This window comes from Tamandua tetradactyla, chromosome 7 (genome assembly GCF_023851605.1).
Source record: "Tamandua tetradactyla isolate mTamTet1 chromosome 7, mTamTet1.pri, whole genome shotgun sequence".
Classification (NCBI taxonomy): domain Eukaryota; kingdom Metazoa; phylum Chordata; class Mammalia; order Pilosa; family Myrmecophagidae; genus Tamandua; species Tamandua tetradactyla.
Window position 1 is genome coordinate 147,849,146 of NC_135333.1, and position 26,676 is coordinate 147,875,821.

Here is a 26,676-nt window from a genome sequence, read left to right on the forward strand (position 1 = left end):
TGCATTTTCGGTAAATATTAATGTAGTGGGCACAGTCAAGGGGCGCATGCTGCAGGCTTGCTTACCACAACTGTTAATGAATGAGTCCTGAAAATACTAAATCTGGCGCAGAGGTGTAAAGTTGTTTTGACAAGTGTGTCAGAGATGACAGAGGCAAGGGAGTTACCCTAGTGCTCTGAGGAGCCTTCCAATGTGCCCTAATGTTTCTCTTTCAGGGAGCTAGGCAGAACACTGCATTTTCTGTCAGAATCTCTAACCCATCTAGCACTCTGTCTCTGGGCTTGACCTTTTCTTTTGTTTGCCTGGAATCCAGACCTCATTTAGTTAGACAAGAAGCCCCTGCCAGAATCTTGTCCTTCAAAATCTCTTCCTGGACCTTTTTATTTCATTAATATAATTATTCTATTCCTGACCCTGAGAAGGCTTTGTCTATTCTCATCTTCCTCATATTTAAACATATGCATTCCAAGGTTAATTTAAATGACTGTGTTAAGTTAGATTTTTTTAATATTTAAATATATTTAAACTTCACATGCTAACCATATAATTTAAAAGAAATATATGGGGAGTCAGTTTATAAGGCAAAGAATCCTGAAATAAAAGAGGGAAGTTTTTGTTGGAATATGCATGGGGCTGGGAGCTAGATGAGTCAGATCAAGGATGTAACCCTCATAAAGTCTTATTGTATAATATCAGACAAGTAAATCATTTAACCTTTCAACTTCAATTTCCCATCCTTTACAACTGGAGTATAAGATTAAATAATCTTCATCTTTCCACTAGCTTTAAAATTTTATTATTATATTTCAAGTCACCACTTGAATTATGAGCATACAGCCTCTATATAGCATGTGGACACAAATGATCCATTACATACAGCCATCTCTAATTCTACCTAAATGATGCCAATTACTACACACTCAACCAACATAAAGTTTTAGAGTCTCAGCTCTGAATGGAGACAATTGCAGCTTGTGGAATGAGCCATTTGTTAATCTTCTAGATCTTCCTTAAGCACCTTCAAAAGTGGGGATAACTCTTCCTTTTCATAGTTATTATAAAGATTCAATAAGATAATTCATATTATGGTACTACTATACTGGGGGAGATGAAAATGAGTTCAATTTTGACATTTAGATAAATTGCCTATAGGTCATTGGCTATTCTGGTTCAAAACCATGAGAAACACTGACCTAGATGTGACATTGTTATTATTCAGATAATTTATTCATCAGTCAATTTTCTTCCTTCTGCTTTCTAATCTCCACCATTTCCAAATAGGCTGTGAATTCCCCTATAGCAGAGTCCATGGACATAATTGAATTTACTCTGATGTCTATGGTATCTGGCATAGTATTTAGCATGTTTGATGGAAATCATGGGGATATTGGTGATATGTAAGAAAAATTCAGGGGGTCAGTTAGAAGGCTACAAGAGAGGTGTTTGGACTTAAAAAATATTGTTAACAGTGAGAATGAAGTTATGTGGATAGATTTGAAAAATACTTACAAGGTAGAATCAGCAGTACCAGGTGATCATAAGGATATGAGAAGAAGGAAAGGGAAAGAGAGCAATCAAGGACAACAGCTAGGTTTCTAGCTTGAATTGTGTGGAAGGTGGTGTCATTTACAGAGACGTGAAGAGGTTTTGTACATATTAAGTCTGAAACGACTGTGAGCTATCCAAATGTCAAACAGATGGTTGGGTATGAGAGTCTTGAAATCAGAAACAATATGAGAGCTCTAGAAATACAGCATACATTTTGTCATGGAAATGTGACATTCCTTAGATGAAAGGATACAGGTTGAGAAGAGAACCAAGAAGATGGTCCTGATATTTTCTAAAATTTAATGGCCTAGTTGAAAAAGAATATCCAATAAAGGAATAGATGATGGAAATACTGCAATAAAATTTCTTGGCTCCCCTTGGGAGCCAAGGAGAGAATGTATTTCAAGTAAAAGGAAGTGATCAGCTGTATCAAATGTAATTGAGTCATCAAAATGATGAATCCTAAGAGATATCCATTTGATTTAGTAACATGGAGGTCATTAGTGAAGAGTATAAGCAGGCAGTGGAATGGAGAGAGGAGAAGCCAGACTGGAACCTTCTGGGACATGGATAGTGAGAATGCTGAGATACTGAATATAAATAATTATTTTCATTAGTGCTAAGTTTGACTGTTAATGAAAGCAGAGCAGTGAGTGGAAAAGTTCATGGGGATAAACATAGGGTGTTTTCTTGTCTGTTTATTGTTTTTAAGCATAGGCAAATTGTTGTTATGTTGAAATGCTAATTGGAAAGGCCCAGTAGAGAAAGTATGTTTGAAAGAGATGAGTGAAATAACAGAATTTTTAAGAAGTCAGGCTGTTTTGGTTTGCTAAAGTTGCTGGAATGCAATATTCCAGAAGTGAGTTGGCTTTTTCAAAGGGGATTTACTAGGTTAGAAATTTATAGTTCTAAGGCCATAAAAATGCCCAAACTAAGGCATCAACAATAAGAGGATACCTTCACTGAAGAAAGGCGAGTGGTGTCCAGGGTTCCTCTGTGACATGGAAAGGCACTTAGTGATGTCTGCTGGCCATTCTCTTCTGGCTTGATTTCAAAATGGCTCCCTCAGCTCCTGTGGGGGACTTTTGGCTTCTCCAGTGATTTTTTTTTCTCATCTCCTATGTCCTTCACTTGGTTTCATCTCTCTGCTTTCTGTATTAGCTCTGTTTTCTCCTTATGTTGTTTTTTATTCTCTTCTTAGAGGACTCCAGTAAATGAATTTAGACTTAAATTGAATTGGATAGGTCACATCTCTATGGAAACAACCTAGTAAAAAGGTCCCAATTGTGGGACACATCTCCATGTAAAAAAATGTAACCAAAAGATCCCACCTACTATAGGACTGCACCCACATGATTGAATTAAAAGAGCTTGGCTTTTCTGGGGTACATAACAGTTTCAAACCAGTGCACATGCTAAACTGCGATTCTAGGCACAGACAGAAGAGCTGCTCTTAGTTCTTTCACTGTAGCCAGAAGGAAGGAACAGAAAAATAATAGCTATAGATAAACAAAGATTTAATAACTAAAGGTTGAGGCAATTCTTTCTCAATAACATCAGCTGAGAGTAATGGTGAGGAGGGAAAGTCAGAGATTTCAGGGAGGGTAGAGAAATACCGAGTAATAACTGAACAGAAGAAGATTGTTGCAGAAGAAAAGAAAAATGCCAAAAAAAGTCAATGAAGAAAACAAAGTAAAAAAGAAGCAAAAACAATTAAGAAGGGAAAGCAAGGAAAAAGAGACATTTAAAGAGAATGAAGAGACACGAATGGGTATGTCACTCAACTCTATTTCCCCAAAGTTCACACCATTAGCAGGTCATTTCACTCGTGTAGTTTTTTCACAACTCTCTCCCACCCCCACCATCTGTTTTAGCTTCCCCAGGTACTTTCAGAAAATACTTTTCTCTTTCATTTTCACCTGAGTTGTTTCTCCTTTCTTTGTTTCATTCATGAACCTACATTTTATTCCAGTTATGGTTTGTGACCTTGAGTGTGAGGCTAGTAAGATGCCTGCTTCAAAACAGGACAAATACAGATTTTAAAATGAAAATAGAATAATTAATGACTACCACCAGTTACAAGCAGATTATATATTCCCTCCCATTCCTCTACTAGCCATCTATCTCATTAGCCTTTCTACTTGAATCTCCTATAGCTTAACCTCCAATGCGTCAGGCTTTAAAAGTGTTTTCAATATTTATACTATTTTCAAATTTCAATATTAATTCATTGTGGTTCATTGCAAATTATTTGAAAACTACAGAAAACCATAAAGAAGAAAATAAAAAGCACTTATAATCCCATCACTTTGAGATAACCCCAAATAACTTGATACTTAGTATGCTTGTTTGACGCTGTTCTGTGTCCAGAGAAGATCATATTCTTTTTATTCATTCTTGTGGGTGCAGAACTAGTGTTGGTGGGAGTTTTTTATTAGGTTCTTTCAATTGAGATGTGATCCATCCAACTCAAGGTGGATCTTAATCCTTTACTGGAATCTTTTATGAGGATGAAAAGACAGAAGAATGCTCAGAAAGCAGAGAGAAACTCAGAGAGCTCAGAGAGTAACAGCCAAAGAGAACTTAGAGAGAAAATGCCCAGTAGATATTAAGAGAGGAACCACAGATGCTGAGAGAGAAAGGCACTGGAATCAGAGGGTAAAAACAAACAAACAAAAAAAACCCAGGAGCAAAAATCCAGCAGATGCCCTCCAAGTGCCTTTCCATGTGACAGATGGGTCCCAGATGCTGGTGGCCTTTCTTCAGAGAAGGTATAATACTGTTGATGCCTTAATTTGGACATTTTCACGTTCTTAGAACTGTAAATTTGTCAGCTAATACATTCCCATTGTAAAAGCCAACCCATTTCTGGTATATTGTATTCCAGCAGCTTTAGCAAACTAAATCATGTAGTCTATCAGTGCTTTTTAGCATGCACACGCCTGATATTTTAAATACCAGGATTGCAGCAATATCGCTCATTGTTCTTTTTCTTGAAAATAATGTTTCTACAGCTATATTTGACATAAGATTCAGTCAGTCATTGAATGCCTATAACAATCTGTTTTAAATACTGGAGTTATAAAGGTTATTTATATGTACCAATAATGTACAAATTGATAAGTACTATAAAAGATATCAATAAAATAATGTGAAAAGTGATTAGCTCAGGAAAAGAATAACAGAAGTGGCAGCACACTTCTAATATCTTCATATTAATTGATTCCATTTATCTTCCTGCCAGTTCTAAGTAGAGGAGGCATAATTATTGTACTAATTGCATAGATGAGAAAACTGAGACACTGTTGATTAATAACTTGTCCAAGGTCACACAGCTAATAAATGATAGAGTCAGAATTCAAATCCAGGCAATCTAATGCCCAAGCCCTTGATCTTACTCACCATAGGATGCTGCTTCTCTTCACTGGATCTTGCAGAAGGGATGCACAAAGGCAAGGAAATGAAAAATCCTTGGTCTATTTAAGGAAGAGCCAAAAGCTTTATCTAACAGTAGTTGAGGGTCTGTATAAGGAAATGGAAGCGCTGAGTCAGTCTGGAAGAGGAGGCTGCAGATACATTATAAAAGGCAATTAATGCCATGTTATGAGATTTGGACTTTATCCCAGAGGCAATTGGGAGCCAGTCAAGGGTTTTAAGCAGGAGGAAGACATGTTTTCTGTGTGAAATTCCAATTCAAAATATCAACAATAATATTTTAAAGTTATGTTCTGTAAGAAATCCCCTGTTAAGTTTTTTCTTTGCATAATTAAATTATTAATTTTTTTTTTAGCAAGAGCATGAACAATAATAACAGATTAGATGAAACAAGAAAATCGGAGTCTCACTCCAAGGAGGAAGTAGGGAGTATATTAGAGCAGGTATTATGCATCTTTGTCTACTCATAGATGGCTTCAGAGCTTTAGCCAACAGCTCAAAAAGCCATCTTCTTCCTGTGTCTTCTGCTGCCCAGTGCCCTGGCCAAACTGAAGGTGCAGGCTCCTGAGACATTGTCTTTAGAAGTTGACTTGATACCACTGACTGAATCAGTGCAAATTACTATTGGAAAGAATAGTTTTGATTTGGGTATGCATTTTTCTAATAGTTTGCTAAAAATTAATTTCCACTGTTTTATGATGTGTTCTTTGACTTCACTTCACTCCTTGAGAAATGTGCAATAATTTTAGCACAGAATATTATAGGATTTTGAACTGAGAATATCATTTAAGGTATTTCTCTTTGGATGTTCCATGATATTACATACCATACAGAGAAAGTGCTTTGGAGATATGAACGCAATCTTTTTAAAATTTTTTATCAATATTTACAGTTTTACCCAACTCCCTTTAAGAAAATCTTTTCCCAGAGGTATTGTATTAAAAAGATTAGGTTGAATTCCAGACCTTTATTTTTCTTTCCTGTTTCCAACTGTAAGTTCCAGAGAAAATCAAAATAACCAAAAGATGTGGAAAAAAAAAGGCCTAAAGTATACAACTGAATCATCTTCAGAGCACTGATAATAGGATTTGTTCATGCCCTATTTTAGCAGATGCACACTGAAGAAACAGACTATGTTTTTTATTTGGAAAATTGGACCATTTCCTTTCTTAGTTAACTACAAAAAAACAATCAAGTTTACTGATCTCCTATTATTTTGCAGCTAAAATTTGTAGAGCTATGGACTATGCTATTCTGCTTCCTTGAGACCCAAGGTAATTAGTCATGGTTTGCCACAATCCAGTCTCTCAAGGAGAATATTAAATTAAGGTGAATAAATATGTCCCCACATTTCAGAAACTTAAGCAGCAGAACAAATAAAAAGGAAAGAAGTTTTGCTTTGTTGGGTAGATTAACAGCTAAAAATTGAGGCTTGCGTTCTAGGGCTGATCTCTGTCACACCCCACACCTGTCTTACCTATTTATGAGAGACTCTTTAAATCAGAAAGGCTTTAGGCAAAAATCTGACCCTATTTACCTCTTCATTTAGCTCCCCCCAACATCTCTTTACTCTACACAACTTTTTCTACATTTTTTTTTAAATACTGAATTCACATGAAGATAAAAATTAATTAAAGTCAATACATGATGATTGGAATAAGCAAAGCTTATTTGTTCCAAAGGAACAAATCTTTAATAAATCTTCAAATAGTGAAACACCTGGCTCAGTGCACTATTTAGAGGCAGATGTGTCATTATTCCTCTTGAGAATATATGTTAAATTTTGGATTTATGTGGGATCAAGTATTTGCACATCTCCCTGCCAGGGTTACTGTTTTTACTATGCCCCCCTGCCAAAAGAAACAATTTACCACATATAAAATAAAGCATTAAAAGGGTTTATTGAAAGAGAAAATTGCTGGAGAGCAGGGAGATCTCAAACCAGGGAAGTCAGAGTGAGAGTTTCAATAGCCATCTGGTCACAGCTGGCTGCTTACAAAGGCTTGTAGGGTATATCCAACTGGTGGGTGGGGTGGTTACAATGACTAGCTGCAGAGGTATGTTGGTTCAGACATGGTAAGAAATAAGTACATTTCCATTTCTACTTAATATTAAACAACACTTTCTAATAATTCAACCATTAAAGGCTGATTTGGGCTGAAAGGGCAGTTCTTTCAAAATGCAAATGTCCCTTGAGAAGACTAATCAGTCAATTGTGTAGCATTGACTAGCTCATTCATCTCTCATTTTTCCCATGGCTTTTATAACATTTTAAAATTTTTCTTCCTACTTAACTGGCTGTTCTTTCTTAGGCTGGTTATTGTGAGCTTATCTTTTTTTAAAAAATCTTTCACTTAAAAGTCCAAATAACTCAATGATTTTTCCACTGGTCCTCTGTTATTCATGCTCTATATTCTCTGTGGATGATCTCAATATCTCCAAGTACAAATTCTGTGCTGGTGACACCCAACACTCAACCATCTCCAGTTCAACCTCCTCTCCAATACTTCAGGCTCATCAGCTAATTGATGAATATCTCCGGTGGATGTCCTACAATCATGAAACAAATTCCCCAGTACTGAAGTTAACACTAGCTGTAGGTGTTAACTACTCCATCCTAGAAAATAGCACTACTATCACTCAGTACTCAAACCATTAATGGGAGAATCATCTTAGAAAATTGCTTTATATGAAACTCCGATATCTAATCAGTAATCACCTCATATCTATATATATATATATATGAAAATATATATATATTCTTCTTCCTTAATGTTTCTTGTATTTTCCCAATCCATTCCACTGTTTCAATTTAGTTCCTCAAGACCTCTTGACTGAGTGAGGTTAATGGTCACAAAGTGATCTGCCTAAATTTACTATTTCCATCCTCCAGTCTTCCCACTGTGATGAGAGTGACCTCTCTTCAGACAAAACTGAGCCTTTTTTCCTTCTGCTTAAAAGCTCTAATGGCCTCCACAGCTTTCAAGATAAAATACAAAGGCTAGTATATGGGTATTTCATACTCTGTCCTTGCTTGACACTTTGGCTCGTCACTGGAATGTGCATAGAGTATCCACATTTGTCCCCTGGGATCGCAGCACAGTCTCTGACAGGCACATCAAGAACTGCAGTTGGATTCAGGCAGTGCAATGAATTACATTTGAGACATTCCCTCCATCCTAACTCCCTCCACTGCTCAAGAAATTACTTCTAGAGATAAAAGATCAGGTAGAACTGACTTCCCATGATAATGGCACTTGTTGGCTGAGGATTCAGGTGATTTGCTGACATACTCTTTAAATGATAGTTGGAATTTACAAGGTGATGTGAGCTGGGTAAGGTAGAGGGCACCTGGGTTAATTATCATCGCCTTTTTCAAATCTTAAACCCTGGGGGTATAGGAATTATGTATTAATAGACTTTGTATGCCTAGTGCTTAACAAATGTCATAAAATATCATTTAGGGAATGAAAGAGAAAGTAATTGGGAAAATATATGAGCATTTTTATGTCTCCTTATTCACTTCCTACCTTTCATTCTTTGTGATAGTAATCAATGCAGTGGAAGAGAAGAAGGAGAATATTCACCAGAATTTTGGAACATTTTTTATTGCAGTGTTATTTACGTATAGTAAATGCACAGTTCTTAAGTGTGTTGCATGCCTTGTTTTGGCAAATATATATACCAGTGAAACCATCACCCCAATCAAGACAGAAAATTTTCATCACTCTAAGAAGTTCTTTCATGCTCCATTTTTGGCAACTCTCCTCCCTGTATAAGCACCCACTTTTCTTATTTCCATCACCATAAATTAGTTTTGCCTATTTGTGAGATTCCTGTAAACAGAATCATGCAGCATATACATTTTTCCTTTATTGGCTTTTGTTCCTCATGTTTTAAGATTCATTCATGGTGTTGAAAGCACAATAGTGAGTAACTTTATACTGATGAGTTGCATTCCATAGGATGAACCTAAATATACTAAAATTGGTTTCTACATTGTTTTAGTTTCCCAGCTGCTGTATTAACAATATCACTATACCATGTATTATTGGTTATCATTTTTAAAAATTTTCCCTTATTGTTCCATTATTTTGCAAAGTCTCTAATTCCCTCAGTTATGGTGGTCAATGCTGTATGTGTGAAATTAAGAGTGGTGTATCCACATTAACCCTGTACAGGTCTTATTAGCCTTTTTATCACAAAGTTGTTCATAAGTTATTTGATTCACTTTGTTATTAGTTATTGGTGTTCTTAGTCTTAGTGCACAGCATAAATATATATTTATGGTCATGTAAAAATGGTTTAAAGAGTCCTGTCAGTCTAATACCACATAGATGCTGTTTCCTAGTGTGTGGTTTCACATATAGTCATTATTTCATATTCTTAATGGCCAGTATTTATTTGCTATCCTGGAAGAGTCTGTGACACATGGTCTCTGTAATGCTATTCTTCCTGTGTTTAGTTTACAATTTCTTAGTGTGCAGGTATCTGTTTAAGTTTCTTAGCTGCTAAAACAAATATCGTACAATGGGTTGGCTTAACAACAGAAATTTATTGACTCATAGTTTCAGAGGCTAGAAGATCCTCTTCTTCCTGGGGTCCCTATCTTCTGGCTGGCCAGAACTCTTTGGGATTCTTTGTCTTTTACATCAGATAGCTATGCACATGGTGATATAGTTTCCTTTTACTTATGTTCTGTTGGCTTCATATGGCTTCACTTTCTGACTTTCCTTCTGTTTATAAAGGACTCCATAATCTGGACTAAAGCCAAACCTGGTTTAGTTGGGCCACGCCTTAATTGAATTGACATCTTGAGGAGATCTTACAATGAATCCAGCTATCCCAACCACCCTAGACCAATGCCACAAGCAGATCCAAACTGGGGTACAAAATTCAATCCACATCTGCATCCGATAGGCTTTTGTCTGTATCAACAGCAAAGGAGTTTTGAAAAATTTTCAGTGAATGTCTGGTGGGTATGGTCTAATGTAAATTCTGGTCTTTATTTAGAGAATTCTTACAATCCACAAAATTTACTGTGGTTATCAGTAAGGGAAATATCCTATGCCATAAATCCCAATCTGCATAAGCAAGCTCGTTAGCAAACCACTTCCAGAATACTCCTCATTAAAGAATTCAGCTTTCAATGTAAATAATTTAGTCTCATTTATTGCTATATTTGGACATTCTGTGATTTAAAATGTTATAGGAGTATCATCTGTGGTATCATAGCTCCATAGCACTCCTTTTCTTATTTTATCATTGTATGGTAATGGAAGTAATTTCACATTAACCTTAGACCATTCTTTTACAGAATTTAACAATTATTGCTATAAAAGGGTCATAGATGTGGTGCTTAGACGTGGTATAGGATTTGGTGCTGTTTCCCTCATCTTCCTCTTTTGCCTCTTTGCCTCTTTTTTTGTCATCACCATAAGGATCATGAAAATCAATGTCATTAATTTCCTCAGATATACACTGTGTCACAGTCAAAGGATATAAACCTCTTGCTGATAATTCTAAGTACCATTCTCAACTCTCCCTATTTCATAAGTCATGTAAGATTATGTCTGTTATGAGACTTATCTTATTTCTGCCTTAAGATGATGATAATTATTCATAGCACACCCCAGAATTGTTTGGCAATTTCCTATTGCTTGGTAAGCCTTAGCTGTATTAGTATTTCTAGAGCAATGGTAGTCCTTTTGCTTTGCTCATGTGGTTATATTATGAACTCTAATGTGCTTGTGGTGGTGACCTACTTAAATATCTCAAATTATCACAACATTTCCATTGGAGTTGTTAAAGTAATCAGCATAAGCATGAGAGAATTAATGTTCTAATTCTGATGTATTCATATACTCATATAGGTATCCCAATGTGTAAAGCTACTTGTTTCTGCTAGCCAGTATAGCCATTCAGAAATTCAAAATTTTCGTTTAATTTATATAATTGGATTCTTGGTAGTTGTGACTATAGTTGTAGTTTCATTCCAATAGTCACCAGTCATACTTCTCCTATATGTCCCATGATTAATATTTTTGGCACTATCACTCAACAAAAATATAGAAACTATAACACTAAACAATAACAAGATATATAGCCTTTTAAAGCAATTAGTGGGTATTCCCCATGGAAATATTACTAATTTCCCTAAAAAGGAGCTACTGTGGCAGCACTCCTCTGTACACTTCTTAGAACACTTTGGGTTCCTGTGTTGACAGTGGTATTGGTTTTAGAACACCAAGATGTCACTGTGCATAATATGTACCTGCTCTTTCACTGTTATACATGATTGCCAGAACTAGTTGGTTATGAAATTTAGGTGTCATTCACACAAGCCTTGAATAATGCCTAAAACTGTGTCTAGCTCAACCAGGAATTGTTCAGGAAAATCATTATCCTTACCTACAATGGTGGTATTAAATCCCTCAGTGTTCAGGGTTGGTGCTGCATATTCCAAGTCATTCCATACAAGGGCCTAGAGATCCTTATCACAGATGTTTTGCACCTTTGCTTCTGTCCATTCCTCAAAAGTGCTGAATTTAACAAACTGTAGGGCTGGTACAGTAGGCATTATAGATTAGATATTACTTCGCATTAGAGAGAGGTAAAGTTGTTTGGTAGTATGACAGATAGTGATGTTGTAGAAGTTGGAGAGGGTGAAAATATTGTTGCTGTGTTTTTACATGCTTACAAGTGAGTTTGGTTTCCCACCAGGTTGTGCATCAGAAAGATGAATAGTCCAACTAGGACTGCTGTGATCAGAACACTGCAACACATCTGCAAGCTAGGTAGGTGTTTTACATTGCTAAAACTGCTGAAATGCAGTATATCAGAGACAGACTGGCTTTTAACAATGGAAATTTATTAGCTTCCAAGTTTACAGTTGTGAGACTGTGAAAATGTCCAAATCAAGCCATCAAGAGGATAATACCTTCTCGCCAAAGACTGGCTACTCGTTAATCTCAGTTCCTCTGTCACATGGTCAAGTACATGGTGATGTCTGCTGGTCTCTCCTGTCTCTCAGAGTTCCATTGCTTCCAGCTTCTGGCTTCAGTGGCTTCCTCTTTGTTTCTGAAGTTTCTGTTTTCTGTGTGTCCTCTGTGAGCTTCTTTGTGTTTCTCTTTGCTGCTCTGTCTTCTCTGTCTTTTTCTCTGTCTTCTCCTCCTTTTATAAAGGACTTCAGTAAAAGGATTAACACCCCCCATGAATGAGGTGGGTCATATCTCAACTTAAATTAAGATCCTACTCACCCAAAGAGCCTACTTACAATGGGTTTACATCCACGAGAATGGATTAGCTTTAAGAACATGATATTTTCTGGGGTGCATAACAGCTTCAAACCATCACAATATGTGTAATATGAATATGTTTAAACTGTACCTGAGTCCGTTTCCTAGGATTAGCCACTAAGTGTTGCTTGAGGCTGGCGTGATTACTTCTCTTATATCCATGGTTCTATCTGCAGTTTTAACTAACACCTTTTTCCCTTATTCTTTTTTTAACCTGTCTTTCTGTTCTACCTTTTATTTTTATATCAGTAGATTGTATTCTAATTTTATCTATAGGACTGGTATTTCAACCTTTCTATATGAGTTATGGCTTCAGTGACCTTCCAAACTTGTTTAGATCAACCTTTCAGGTCTGCATTATTTGTTAGTATTCTTAGTTTTTCTTTTAATGATCCATTGTATTTTTTCTATTCTTCCTGCTTCTGTGGGGTTGCATGCTAAGTGAAAATTCCTGCACATTCCTTCATTCTCTGCCCATGATTGCACTTCTTTTCCCGTAAAATGACTAACTTGATCTGTTTCTATGATTAGAGGGTTTCTATAGAATGCAAATTATGTTTCAAGAGCTTTAATTTTGATGTCTGGTCATTCTTTTTACATGGTAAAGGCATTCCAATTCTTGACCATGTATTTATATTTGAATAGCTTTATTTTCTGTTAGTGGCATGGGACTTAAAGAATTAATTTGTAGTAAATTAATTAATTTATTTGAAACACGGTACAAATTAATTTAATTTTGATGTCTGGTCATTCTTTTTACAAGGTAAAGGCATTCCAATTCCTGACCATGTGTTTATTAAAATGCAGGAGTATTTTAATAGCTTTATTTTCTATTAATGGCATAGGACTTCAAGAATTAATTTGTATTATTTGAAACATAGTACCTGATCTTTGTCAGATATAAAGTTTTTGTGTTTCCAGATTTAATATTTTTTATAGATCCCATGTTTGTGAAAAACAACCTCTTGCAGTATGTGTGTAGGTGGGCAAATTCCTCTTTTCTGTCCATTTAAGGACACCAAATAATTAATCCTTGGTGTCCTCCTCTTTCATGTACCCATTCATGTATTTTCCCCCATTGTGCCATCTTTCTGTACTTTCCATTCTCCTTTTCCTTTCTTTAGTATTACTTTAGGTAGAGGTGTCCTATATGCCTTTTCTGTCCTACACTTAACCTTTCTGCTGCATTATTATGTCTTATCTTAGATTTCTCCTTTTGTTGTGCTGATATATATGTGATCATATCTGTTTTTGAATTAGCTATTTTATCCCATATTTCTTTGCTCTCGAAATCATGATTATTTATTTGCCAATTATTTAGTTTCCACGTTTCAGACCATATTGCCACTCCCTTAGCTATTGCCAATGAATCTGTAAATATGTATATATTCTTTCTTTTCTCTTTTAGTGTTTGTTCATTTGCCAGCCAGATTGCTACTTATTCTGCATATTGTGCTGCATGCCCTGTCGCCTCACTATTCAGGATTTTGCATTTTTAGATCTCAAGACCACAGCCTTATTTATAGTATACTCCAGAGAAGGACATGATGGCTCCGCCATCTGTAAACCATGTATTTTCAAGTGCCTCAGAACAGGATGGTCTCCGTTGCCTGACTGCTTGTGCTTGGATCAATTCACCCCTTGCAAATCTGGCAAACCTGTAATTAGCTAAATGCGGAGATTTCTTCAGTTAAAGTGGAGGGTCAGCTGTCAATCTGAATGTCCCACATATCATTTACAAATGAGCACCTAGCCCAATTGTTTTGTACTATTTGGTGTTTGCTTAGCCTATGCCAATATGGACTGTGGGATTCTTAGCAATAAGCTTTGTTTTTCCATTTACAATCTGTAGGTTGTAGTGCTTCATCCAGTGCCCAAGTATTCTTTTCTAATGGAAAGTATAGTCTGAACCCAAGTAAATTATTTAGTCCAGAAACAGACTGGATAAAATTTAGTCTTTTGGTAACTTGGTCTATAGTGACCATGTGTCAAAGCCTTGTGTATATTCATTGTAGTTTAAATTTAATCTGGTACTAACTGTGCTAATGTCTGATAAGTTGTAACTGCTTCTTTTAGTTGTTGTAAAGTTAATTCCTGTCTTTCTCCCCAGTTATTAAGCTTTTCTTTTCTTTGTTGTTTCATATATTGGTTTCAACGATATAACTATATGGGACATATGCTGTGTCCAATAGCTGAATAAACCTATTAATTTTGTGCCTTTTCCTTCAGGTTCGGTAGTTGTAACTGTTGTGATTTGTTTATGATTGACTCTGGTGTAGTTCTTTCTTCTGAGGACTAGTGTCTTCTTAGAAATTTTACAGTAGTATCTGGTCCTTGCAGTTTATGTGTTAGAAAGCATATATACATTTTGTGTTAATAGATTGTGTGCTGTTACTGGGCTATCAGTAAATTCTTGTGGTAACGTAGTGAACATATATTGCCTTCTTTCTTGTGAGAATGCCATCACGTGATGGCTTTGACTAGCAACAGGTATTGCAAAGAACATATCACTAAGATCTATGGTTGTGTACCATGTTACTTTTCGTGTGGCAATTTTACAATTAGTGTTTCAAAATCTGGCAGTGCTTCTTAGGGTTTTGAAGTAGTCTTATTGAGATTTCTAAAATCTACTATGAAAATATAAATTCTATGCAATTGTTTAACTGGAGAAATGGGGTTATTATAAGGCGAGATGGCAGGGATTGTTATGCCTTCTTCCAACAGCTCTTGTATTTTTTTAGCATTTTCCCAGAGACCTCCTTTTTAACTAAATGTTGGTCATTAATTATTCTGTTTACATCGGTAATGTGACAGGAATCATTTCCTTTTTCTAATACAACTGTTATATATTTTTCTATTAACGTGGGGTGCCAAATTGTCCATTTGCAAAAGTAATCTAAATTGGGCCCTGTTAGGAATTTGTCTTTCATGGGTTCTTTCTCTTCAACAACATCTATTCATTCAAGGTTCTATGTTCATTTTGCCTACCAGACTTTCAATTTGACCTTTTCATATTATTTTCTTCATCTTTGTTAATTTGGCTTTTAATCATTGTAATTTGGGGTCTAGTATCTACTAACACTAGATATTCATATTTACAATTATCTTTAGAAATGGCCAAACTTACATATGGATAATCTCTCTGGTTTGACCAGAGATAGAGACTGCCAGGTCTTATAGTGAAATAAGGTTTCCATGTGTCTCTTACCTTTCCTTTGACTTTTACCTTGCATTTCCTTCCTTAGTACTCTAGTTATGTAAGGGATCTAGGTGGTCTGAAATTCTGTCTGCCATTGCCATTATTTCTAAAATGTGTTCTTTCCTGATTTATTTTCCCAAATCCTCTATTCCTATTATTAACGGGATTCCTAAAATATTGTACCATGTTTTCCCTGTTGGAATGGGTTTTTTACATTCTGGATTTTATGGGGGTGGTCTCATTGAATTTTCAAACCTAAACAGTACTCTGAGTTCATAATTTTTATCCTGACTTAATTCTTTAGAAGTTCTAATTGCATTAATTAATTTACCAATTGTGTCAGCACCAACGCAAATTGTGACTAGAGCTGTCCTGTTATGACAGGGTGCTGCTCTTAGTATAAGTTTCTTAATTTGGTCTGTTGCTTCTGCTTCTAATGAACTATTAATACAACTATCATAAATCATAATCAATAGCCCCAGCTTATCAATATATTAGTAACATTCCAGCAGAGGTCCAAGTCCTTATTGTAACTGCTGTTAAATTTGGTAATTTCCAGAACCTGAGGACTGATGGGCTGCAGGTAATACCTTAACAAGCAGTCTCAAGAGCCAGATTTAACACAGTGCTCAGTGGAGTTTCCAAAGCTGATGGTGGGAGATGTTGGAGTGTTCTCAGTACATCAGTGAGAACAGCAAATCTCACAGCATAGCATGAGCATGAGAGCTCAGCCTGGCTATAGCTGATGTTACTAAAGTGGCATCTGCATTGTATTTTATAGAAAATGCCCTTCTTGCTGATATCAAGCCAGTCCATATGATATTCTTGCAAAGATGTCTTCTTAACAGTTGTTACAAAAATATGTTTTCTCAGTTTGTTTACATTCCAATCGTGGTCACTATGTTTACAATGTTTTGTGGGGATTCCAGATTACTAATATAATTTCAATACATAATATAGCACCACACCTCCCAAGCAATTGCATAGTTGCCAAAAACTGTGATGTAGGCTCCACTCTCTCTGAGAATTGGAATGACAGAAAGGGTCCCCAGGAATACTAGGGCACAGCCCCACCTCTCTTAGTAGTGTAATGTTGGCTATGCTCTGTGCAAAAGCCCCACCATCTCCAAGCATTGGTGTGAGAAACTCTTCCTGAACAACAGACTCAAAGACTGAGCTTCTAAATGCTGGGGCAGTTGGCCTACTCTCTCCAAGCACAGTGGGTTCACTCTCTTGGCCTGAGGAGATCTTTTTGATAGAGAATTTTACTTCCATTGTTCTGCCCTTGATGTCATTATTCCTTCAATTTGTCCCTTCTCTGTCCCTTTAAATCCAGCCTAGTAGTGGTTCTGCTCGCACAAATTTTGCAAAAACCTTATTGGCTTTACATGCAGTTCAAGCAGGTCTAAATCAGACAATAGGACCTCCCAAAGGTCCTTCCTAAATAACTGCATTTCCAATCTTGATTTCCACTAAAATGGCTGAATGGATCCATGTTCAGTTGCCTTTTTTTGATTGGGCTTGATCAATTTGAGTAGAACTGAAATCTTAACAATGTTGAATCATCAAATTAATAAAAATGGATTATTTCTCCATTTATTTAACTTTTCTTTAGTTTTTCCTCAATAGTTTTGCAGTTTCTCAGTATTCATATTACATATATTCCCTTTTCCATGATATTATGTGCAGTATTGATTTTTAAATTTCATTTTCCAAACATTGCTGTGAGTTTATAAAAATGTAAATGATTTTTATATATTGTTCTTATAAACTTTGACCTGGATAATTCACTAGTTTTAGTATTTTTTGTTGTAGATTTTATGAGTTATCTATGTACACAGTTGTCTATAAAAAACACAATTTACTTCCTCCTTTTCAATCTTTACTATTTACTATTTATCTGCTTTATTGTACAAGATGGGATGTCCATTACTGTATTTGTAAAAGTGATTAGAACGGATATCCAGCTTCATTCCATTGTGATCAGAGAAAGTGCTTTGAATAATTTCAATGTTTTTAAATTTATAAAGACCTGTTTTGTGCCCCAGCATATGATCTATTTTGGAGAATGTTCCATGAGCATTTAGAGAAAAATGCATATCCTGGTGTTTTGAAGTGTAATGACCTATATATTTCTGTCATGTCTACTTCATTTATCAAGTTATTTAACTTCTCTATTTCCTTGTTGATCTGTCTGGTTGATCTATGTAGAGAAGGGAGTGGTGTATTGAAGTCTCATACTATGTATTTTGGATCTCCTTGATTGGGAGCATAAATATTTATGCTTGTTATTTCTTCTTAGTGAATTGTCTCTTTAATTAACATATAGTGTCCTTCTTTGTCTCTTATGATATCTTTACATTTAAAGTCTATTTTGTCTGTGTGGTAGTTTGATTCAGTTGTCAACTTGGCCAGGTGAAGGCACCTAGTTTTGTTGCTGCAGACATAAGCCAATGGTACGTGAACCTCATCTGTTGCTAATTGCATCTGCAGTGCTAGGAGGTGGCCAGGTCTTTATAAATTAAGTCTTTAAAAATATAAATATGACCTAACTGAGGAGTCACTTAAGGGAAAAATTCCTTTCAAAATAGCAACTAAAAGAATCAAGTACCTGCTGTAATGAATGATGTTTGACTTAATTGGCTGGTGCTTAAATGAGAGAATGCAACATAGCACAGCTCAAGCAGCTTGGCATACCTCATCTCAGCACCTGCAGCTCAGCCCAGGCCTTTGGAGATGCAGAAAGGAATCACCCTGGGGAAAGTTGTTGGAACCCAGAGGCCTGGAGAGAAAGCCAACAGAGATTACTCTGAGCCTTCCCACATAAGAAAGGACCTCAGATGGAAGTTAGCTGCCTTTCCTCTGAAGAACTGATGAAATAAATCCCTTTTTATTAAAAGCCAATCCATCTCTGGTGTGTTGCATTCCGGCAGCTAACAAACTAAACAGTCTGATATTAGTATAGCTATTCCTGCTTTCTTTTGGTTACAACTTGCATGGCAGATCTTTTTCCATCCTTTCACTTTCAATTTATTTGTATCCTTGCATCTAAGATTAGTCTCTTGTATTCAGCATATAGTTGTATTATATTTCTTAATCCATTCTGCCAACCTTTGTCTTTTCATTGATAAGTTTTGTCCATTAACAAAGTTATTACTGAAAGGGTGTTTCTTTCACTTTTTGTTTGTTTGTTTGTTTGTTTGCATGGGCAGGGACCAGGAATTGAACCTAGTTTTCTGGCATGGTAGGCAAGAATTCTGCCACTGAGCCACCACTGAAAAGGTGTTTCTTGAATCCTCCAACTTATCTTTTGAATTTTATTTGTCAGATCTATATGTTCTTTGCTCTCCTTCTTGTTTTTATCCTTTAAATTACTCTTACTGGTACTCTTCAATTCTGTGCCCCCCTCCAGACCTCCCTCTCCTGTCTTTTTTTTTCAACTGTCAGAACCATCTTTAGTATTTCTTATAGGGTCAGTCACTTTTTGACAGATTCTTTATTTATTTGTCTGTGAAAATTTTAATCTCTCTCTCAATTTTGAAGGACAGTTGGGGTGGGTACAGAATTCTTGGCTGGAAATCTTTCTCTTTCAGGAACTTAAATATATCATACCACTGGCTTCTCACCTCCATAGTGCCAGTTGAGTAGTCTGAACTCAGTCTTACCTGGTTACCCTTGTATGTAGTGGATTATTTTCCTCTTGCCACTTTCAGAATTTTCTGCTTCTCTTCAACATTTGACAGACTGATTAGAATGTGTCTTGGTGAAGGCCTATTTGAATTTGTTCTATTTGGAGTTTGTTGAGCTTCTTTCCCTTGCATATTTATGTCCTTTATTAGGGTCGGGAAGTTTTCCTGCATTATATCTCAACTAATCTTCCTAGCCCTTTACTCTTCTCTTCTCCTGGGACACCAATGATTCTTATATTTGTGTGCTTTGTTTTGTCTATCATTTCCCTGAGATTCCATTCAGATTTTTCCATCATTTTTTGCCATTTACTGTTTTGAGTGTTTGAAATCAGTTGTCCTGTCCTCTAGTTCACTTATTCTTTCTTCTGCCTCTTCAAATCTGCTATTGTGTATCTCTAGTATGTTTTTATTTGTTCTACAACATCTTTAATCTCTGTGATATCTGCTATTTTTCTTTTTATTCTTTCAAATTCCTCTTTATGCTCTTCTGGTGTCTTCTTGATCTCCTTTATTTCATTCGTCATCCCATTTATTTTATTTAGTAGAGTTATATGAAATCTTTGATTAGTTATTCCAAAGTCTGTGTCTCCTCTGGTGTTAATTAATCCAGTCATCTGCATCATGATATGCTTAGTGATCTTTGGCTAGCTTCACTACATATAAATATCTTGATTGGTTTACTTTGGAAGTTGATTTCCTTCAGTAGTTTAAAGCTTTGTATTTTGGATCTCCTTGATTGGGAGCATAAATATTAATGTTTGTTATTTCTTCTTAGTGAATTGTCCCTTTAATTAACATATAGTGTGGGATGGATGTAGAGCAGATTGTGGGGAGCAGGATGGGGCACAGTAGTGCATGATATTTTGCAGTGCAGGCATAGGCACAGGTTGGGGATGCTATGATGGTGCCTGTGAGTGTGGGCGCCCAGCAATGGGGAGGATGTGGCTGTGCAGGTGCACAGGTCTGGGGGCCAGGCCCTGGTGTACACAGGTCTAGGGTTATGGGCCTTTTGTGTGCACCTTTGCAGAGCTCAGAACAGTGGATTGGCTGGCATTGCACCTGCATGGGCCGGGGGTGGATGTGGCTTGGCTGTGCAGGTCAGTGCTTGCCCAGAGCTGGGAGGTGTGACTGAGGACATGTACATGCACAGATCTGGGAGGGCCATAAACTGATGTATACATGCACAGAGCTCAGGGCAGGGGTTTTGGGTTGCAGGACTGTAGGGGTTGGGGGTGGAGGAAAGCTCCCACAGACTTTATGCACTAGCAACTGTCTGCAGGAGGCAGGTAGGGGGAGATAGGGCTCAGGAGTGGCAGGGTAAGACTGCACTTTTGTAGGACAGTTGGTTTGGTCTAGGGCAGGCATGCATGCACTTGAGGTGGGGGTTTGGGATAAGTATGTGTGAGAGGGGTTAGTAGGGCAGGGGTGCTTGTAATGTGGGGAGTGGGACCTGGGTGTCAGTGTTCAGGTGCTCGGGGTGTGGGCCAAGTCATGGGTCCTGTGCCGATGAGGGTAGTGTGTTCAAGGAATGCAGCTTGGCTTACTTCCTAGTCCCTGTCTCCTGTCCATGCACTCCTGAGGGCTCAGGGCTTCGCATTAGGCTGTTTGTATCAGTCAAAAAGTTTCTAATTCTCTGCTTCTCAGTTCCTCAGCTTTTTCAACCAGACCTCCCTATGTGGTGCAGAAGACCCTTCCAGGTCACTTACACCCTGGAATCACCATCTCTGTCCCCTCCCATCCCTTCTCTCGCTGTTCCTTGTAGCAGGGGTAAACTTGACCTATCCTATTTCACCATCTTCCCTCAGTTCTAAAGATTTTTATCATGGATGTGTATGGAATCTGATAAAATGCTGTTTCTACACCTATGGAAATAACCATATTATTTCTTAAATATTTCATAGAAACTACCACTGAAGCCATTTGGGTATAGTATTTTATTCCTGGAAAGGTTTTAAATTATGAAGTTATTCAACAGGTGTAGGGCTATCCTGGATCTCTACTCGTTGTTGAATCAGTTTTGGTAACGTGTTTTTTAAGGAGTTTGTGCCATTTCATCTGAGTTGTCAAAATTATTGTCATAAAATTAGTCATAATATTCCCTTATTATCGTTTGTATGCCTGTAAGATCCATAGTAATTCTCCCTCTTTTACTTCTTGATACAAAACAAATGTGGGGTTCTCTGCCTATGTGCATGACAGCCAATCTAAGACACCAGGGTTTCAAAGAGAAAAAGAGTTTTTACTAAGCAGGAAGCAGATTAGATGGCCTATCCAACCAAAAATATGTTCCCCCAAGCTGAGGTAACTCATAAATTTATAGCATCAAAAGATGGGCAGGCTTTAGGAGATGAGTATAATGGCTTGAGATGATAAAGTTAAGAGATGATCTAATTACTGAGCATGTGCAGATTGATTACATGCTAGCTTTGTCTAGTAAAATAGTTTAGGAATTGGGGAGGGTTAGTTTGGGGCTGACTCAAGTTCATTCATTAATAAATAGTAGGGGCTCTCTTTGTTATCATAAGACTCTAGAAGGAGTAAAACAGGATAAGAAGGTATAGTGTGGCCAATCATGAAATTTTTACACTCACAAGATAAAGGCTATATGGTTATATAATCATTGTCAAAGATTGAGGCAGCTAGCTGGGCCACAGTTGAGCTACCTCAGGCATTTCCCAGTATATGAGAAAGTAAAAAAAAAAATCACCTATATAATGATACAGTGAGCATAATCATTTGCTAATTCTCAACTCTCGGTTATATCTTGATATCGACAATTTGTATTTTCTCTTTTTTTTGATGGTTTGCTTTAGCTAGAATGTTATTGATTTTGTCAGTATTTTCCAAAACCAGCTTTTGGTTTCATTGATTTTCTCAATTGCTTTCAGTTTTGTATTTCATCATTTCTTAATTTTATTTCTACTATTTTCTCTCTTCTATTTACTTTGATTTTTTGTTTTGTTTTGTTTTGTTTTGTTTTGTTCTGTTCTGTTTTACATGGACAGGTTCCAGGAATCGAACCCGGGTCTCTGGCATGGCAGGTGAGAATTCTGCCACTGGGTCACCATTGCCAACCTTACTTGGTTTTTTTGTGATCTTTTTCTAATTTTTTTTAAGGTGGAAACAGAGCAAAGACTTTAGAACTTTTCTAAATCTACAGATTTCCTCTTGAAACTTGTGTAGACTTTGTTATACTCTATTCAATTATGAAGGCTTATTTCTCCCTGGAATTTATTTTATCAAGGTGTTTTGTTGTTATTGTTGTTTGGTAAATGCTGCTTTTTCCTAATCCCACAGAGAAGAATGAATTTTCTTTTTCTTTTTTTTTTTCCTGTGAAGAAAAGTGTCTTTCAAATCCTTTTACGTTTTACTTGGCAGTGGAAGTCTATTTAATGATTCTTTAGACTATGTTTTCTGGATGTTGAGATTCTGTTTATTTCCAGTTTATGAAACACATAGATATATCCTTAGCACTTTTTTCCATTTTCCTAATTATTCCCAGGGAAATTCATGATATATTAATTTTTTTAGATCTCAGAAAAATTACTTAAAAAATTGGTTAATATTAGAAGTTTAAGCCTTTCCAGGAAAATAAACAACCAGTTATTTTACTTATTTTCTCTAAATGAGCTGATGATTTGCAGAATTCCAAAGTAAGGGTAATCTAGAATATCTCTTTCACATCTTTTTTAACTGCATAATTTTTAAATAAATAAAATGTACTATAAAATGAAGGCTAAGGGTAAAAATATCTTAAAAGAAAAAATGTTGAGGAATGAAATAATATTTATTCTATCATAAGATTGATTGATTTATTAAAGCCTTTAGATGATTTTTTTTTGGTCTTTTCAATAAATGACAGCTATTATATCAATTCTAGAACATGTATATTGTTCAATATCAGAGAAATTGCCTTAGACCCCCAAAGGTCACCTTTATCATTGTGGATTAATCATGTCAGATCACTCTATTGTGAGAAGCTAATGCCATGCCTACTTGATGATTTTATTTCAATAGATTTCATTTTCTTCTGACTGCCACTTTACTCTCTGGTAGCATTAGAAAAAGCCATGCTTAAAAGAGCCCCATTGTGAAGAGAAACCAGGAAAAAGCTTTGCTACAAGGCAAGAGCTAATTCACTATTCTGTAGGGACTGATATCCATCTATCCTTCAATAAAAGCTAATGGCTCAATAGGCCCAATGCACTCAGCTAATCTAGAAAGAAGTTGATGCTTGGGAACTGGGATTCAATCAAGATTCATGCATAAGTGCTATTACTGCATATAAAAATATACTTACACCTACTTGATATAAAATGTGACTAAATTTTTTAAAAAATTAACCAACTGCTTTAGCCTTGTCAACATTACATAAGGTATTTGAAGACGTGATAGTTTTTGGATGAGGTGCTGCTAAATATCATTTTGGGTATTATCGCAAATGATGCTATCTGCTAATTAGAAAAAAAAATAAATAAATCTCTGGCTTGGAAATCAGCCTTGCATTCCCAAGGTTCTTTAAAGGATTAGAAATATTTAAGTGATGCCATTTAAAAATAGCCCAGTGACTGCTGCTGACTGTTTAATACTCAGAAAACCTAATAAGTGGAAATGGGCTTTCCTATGCAACATATTTTTGCCAAACACTCCCAAGAGTAAGGGCAATTTCTTTTTTATGTGAGTAGTGTGTTGATTAAAGACCTGGCCATGTTATGCATATCAAGTCCTGTAAGTAGAGAGGAAATCAGGGGCAGAGAAAGCAAGCAAACTAGAGGAACCAGCAGCACAAAATTCAGAGGCAGTTGAAGTTTTTGTATAGCTAAGGGTCATAATGGTTTTTGCAGGATTAACTGTATGACTTAGGGATAGTTTACCCTCAATGCATTAGGTGTTCTGTGCAAAGAAGTTCCCCAATATCCCTTGTCTCTACTTAATTACGTATTATTTCTTAAGATGGTTTTATTCAGTAAAACAAGAGCAATCATAATATTAAATTGCTTACAATTGCATGAAGATATATAAAGATTTGAAAATGATTTTGATGTACCGTAAAAAATCATATGCTACTCCTTCTATCATTTCAATCACAAAAATATGAACTTTCAATTCATTTGGCATTAAGTTCTACATGGAAAAGGTGAAAAGTTAATTTCACAAGAGGTGCACTGTCCACATGATATATTAAAGGTAAGCATGTTTATGCATAGGCATGTGAATTTTTTTATGTAAAGCACACAAATACAATGAATATTTATCCATATGCACAAATGTTTGAGTACTCTCTAGCATTTAGGTATTGTTTGATATGTTGAATTTTTAATAATCTACCTATGTCAAAACAATTTCAGTGTTAGTCTAAGTAAGTAGAAAGTGCACCATTATGAGTTATATCTTCTTAATAGAATAAGAACTAGATTAATCCCTAAGAATTATACCACATATTAAAGTCCACTAAGACTTTCATTTAGTCATTAGAAAAATGAGGAGTGTGACCTAGATGATTTAGTTATAGTAGTCTATTTTAGTTATAGTAGTCTATTATTGTGATTATTGATATGGCTTCTTAGAAAGGATATAAGTAAACATAGTAAGTTTACCTTATACAAAACCTCTCAAATTGTTGGATTCATCTCTAAGCAGTTGTGACTTTGATAGATTAGGAGCTTTAGGAACAATTAGTAGTCTTTTATTTTTGGATGTTAAATGCATCGTTTGCTTCCTGAGAAACTGGAAGAATGAACTTTATGTTATTTCTAGGGTTTGTTCATCTGAAAAAGAGATACAAACAAAGGTGATTATCAAAACAGTAACTATTTGGCTTGGAGGCACAGCTTCCCTTATTTGTGAATATTAGAATGAAGCCATGCAACTTAAAAACAATTTATTACAATATATAACACCTAATGAACACTAAATATATGTTTAAAAAAATCTTCTAAGTGGGGTTTCACAGCCCACAACAATTCAATGAGACACTTCTATGAAAGTACCAGAAATTAAATAAGTTGTGCAAGGTAAGTGACAGAGCTGAGGGTTTAATCCAGGCAATCTGGTTCCAGAGCCTGTACACATAATTAATACATTCTAGTATTTCTATATAATCAACAATATTGAATTGAAATGAACACTGTCAATTAAAATTCCTGATCATTGGTTGTATTTTTTTTTTTTAACCAACAAATTCCATAGCATGAAGCATCTTTGTGGTCTGTGGCAACTGAGTTCCCCATTTAGAGAAAGGGTCCACTAGTCCCTGTTTTTCATTCATTTATTTATATAATTTTTCAACAGTTGAGTGTCTACCATAGGCCGGGCACTGTTCTAGGTAATGGAGATACAGGAATGAACAAAGCAAATAAAAAGCCTTGCCCAGATGAAGCTTATAGCCTCATGGGGAAGACAGATAATGAGCAAGGTAAGCCAGTAAACTAAAAAGGCTGTTAGACAGTGTTAAGTGCTAAAAGAGATAAAAGGCAGGAAGGAAGCCTAGGAAGTACAGGGTGGAGAGGTTGCTTAAATTTGCTTAGAATAGTCAATCCAGCCTTTTGAGAAGTTGATTCTTGATCTGAATGGGCCATGCTTTTAAAAAGAAATCGCAATTTAAGAGATGATTTTAAGTACTGAATTATTATGTAGATATTCCTTTTTGCTTTCTGGAATATTGCAAGAGATGGAGGGAAATACTTGATTTCTGATTTCAGAAATACTGGATTTCTGATCCAGCTGCCTTGATTTCTGATAACGATTTATAGTCTTTATCTTCTGCCCCTAACCTTGTGATTAACCTTCATTTATACTCAGTTATTCAGTTTTTTTAATTTAGAGTCCTGTAACCACAAAAGACAGCCCCTAATGTTTATTAATGAAGGGTCTTGGGTCAGCCCAGAACTAACCCACCCCAAATCCAAAGTCATCTAGATAGCCAAGGCTGGATCTAACCAAAATGAACCCACCTGACATGTGTAGTCATTTAGACTTTAACCTACATTCCGCCATTTTCTTACATATGTTCTATCACTAAGCATGTAATCAATCTGTGCATGTGCAATAATTAGATCACCTGTAATTACTTATCTGGGGCCACTGTGCTCATCTTAAACCATGTCCATCTTTTTCTCTAATAAAATTTTCAGAACTACTGCAGTTCAGAGAGACAGATTTTGCATCTGTTTTCCTATGAGGTGCCTAGTAATAAACTCTTTCTCTCTTTGAAAACCTGGTGTCTCAGGAATTGGTTATTGAGCACATGGGTCAAAAAAATCCATGGCCTTTGCTAGGTAACATGCTGGTAGAAGAACCAATGCAAAGGACTTGAAGGAGGAGCATATCTGGCTGTTCGAGACAATGACAAAGCAGTATGGCTCGATTTGCCTGAATTTGGGGGAAATGGTAAAAGACAAGATTAGAAAAGTAAAAGGGGGTTCCAGACTGTGAAGGCTCTAGTGTTTCTTTTTTTTTTTTTTCTTTTTGTTTATTGCCCCTGTCATTTATGGGATGTACCTCCTCT

At 36.2% G+C, this 26,676-nt stretch overlaps 1 protein-coding gene across 6 annotated transcripts in view; it reads left to right on the forward strand.

Moving 5' to 3' along the window:
* SYT1 (synaptotagmin 1) overlaps positions 1-26,676 on the forward strand; it is a 1,262,805-nt gene that overhangs the window by 504,751 nt on the left and 731,378 nt on the right. For all 6 annotated transcript variants that reach the window (XM_077111509.1, XM_077111511.1, XM_077111507.1 and 3 more), the window contains one exon: positions 11,707-11,780. The gene's annotated coding sequence lies outside the window, so the exon portion shown is untranslated. The remainder of the gene's footprint in view (positions 1-11,706; positions 11,781-26,676) is intronic.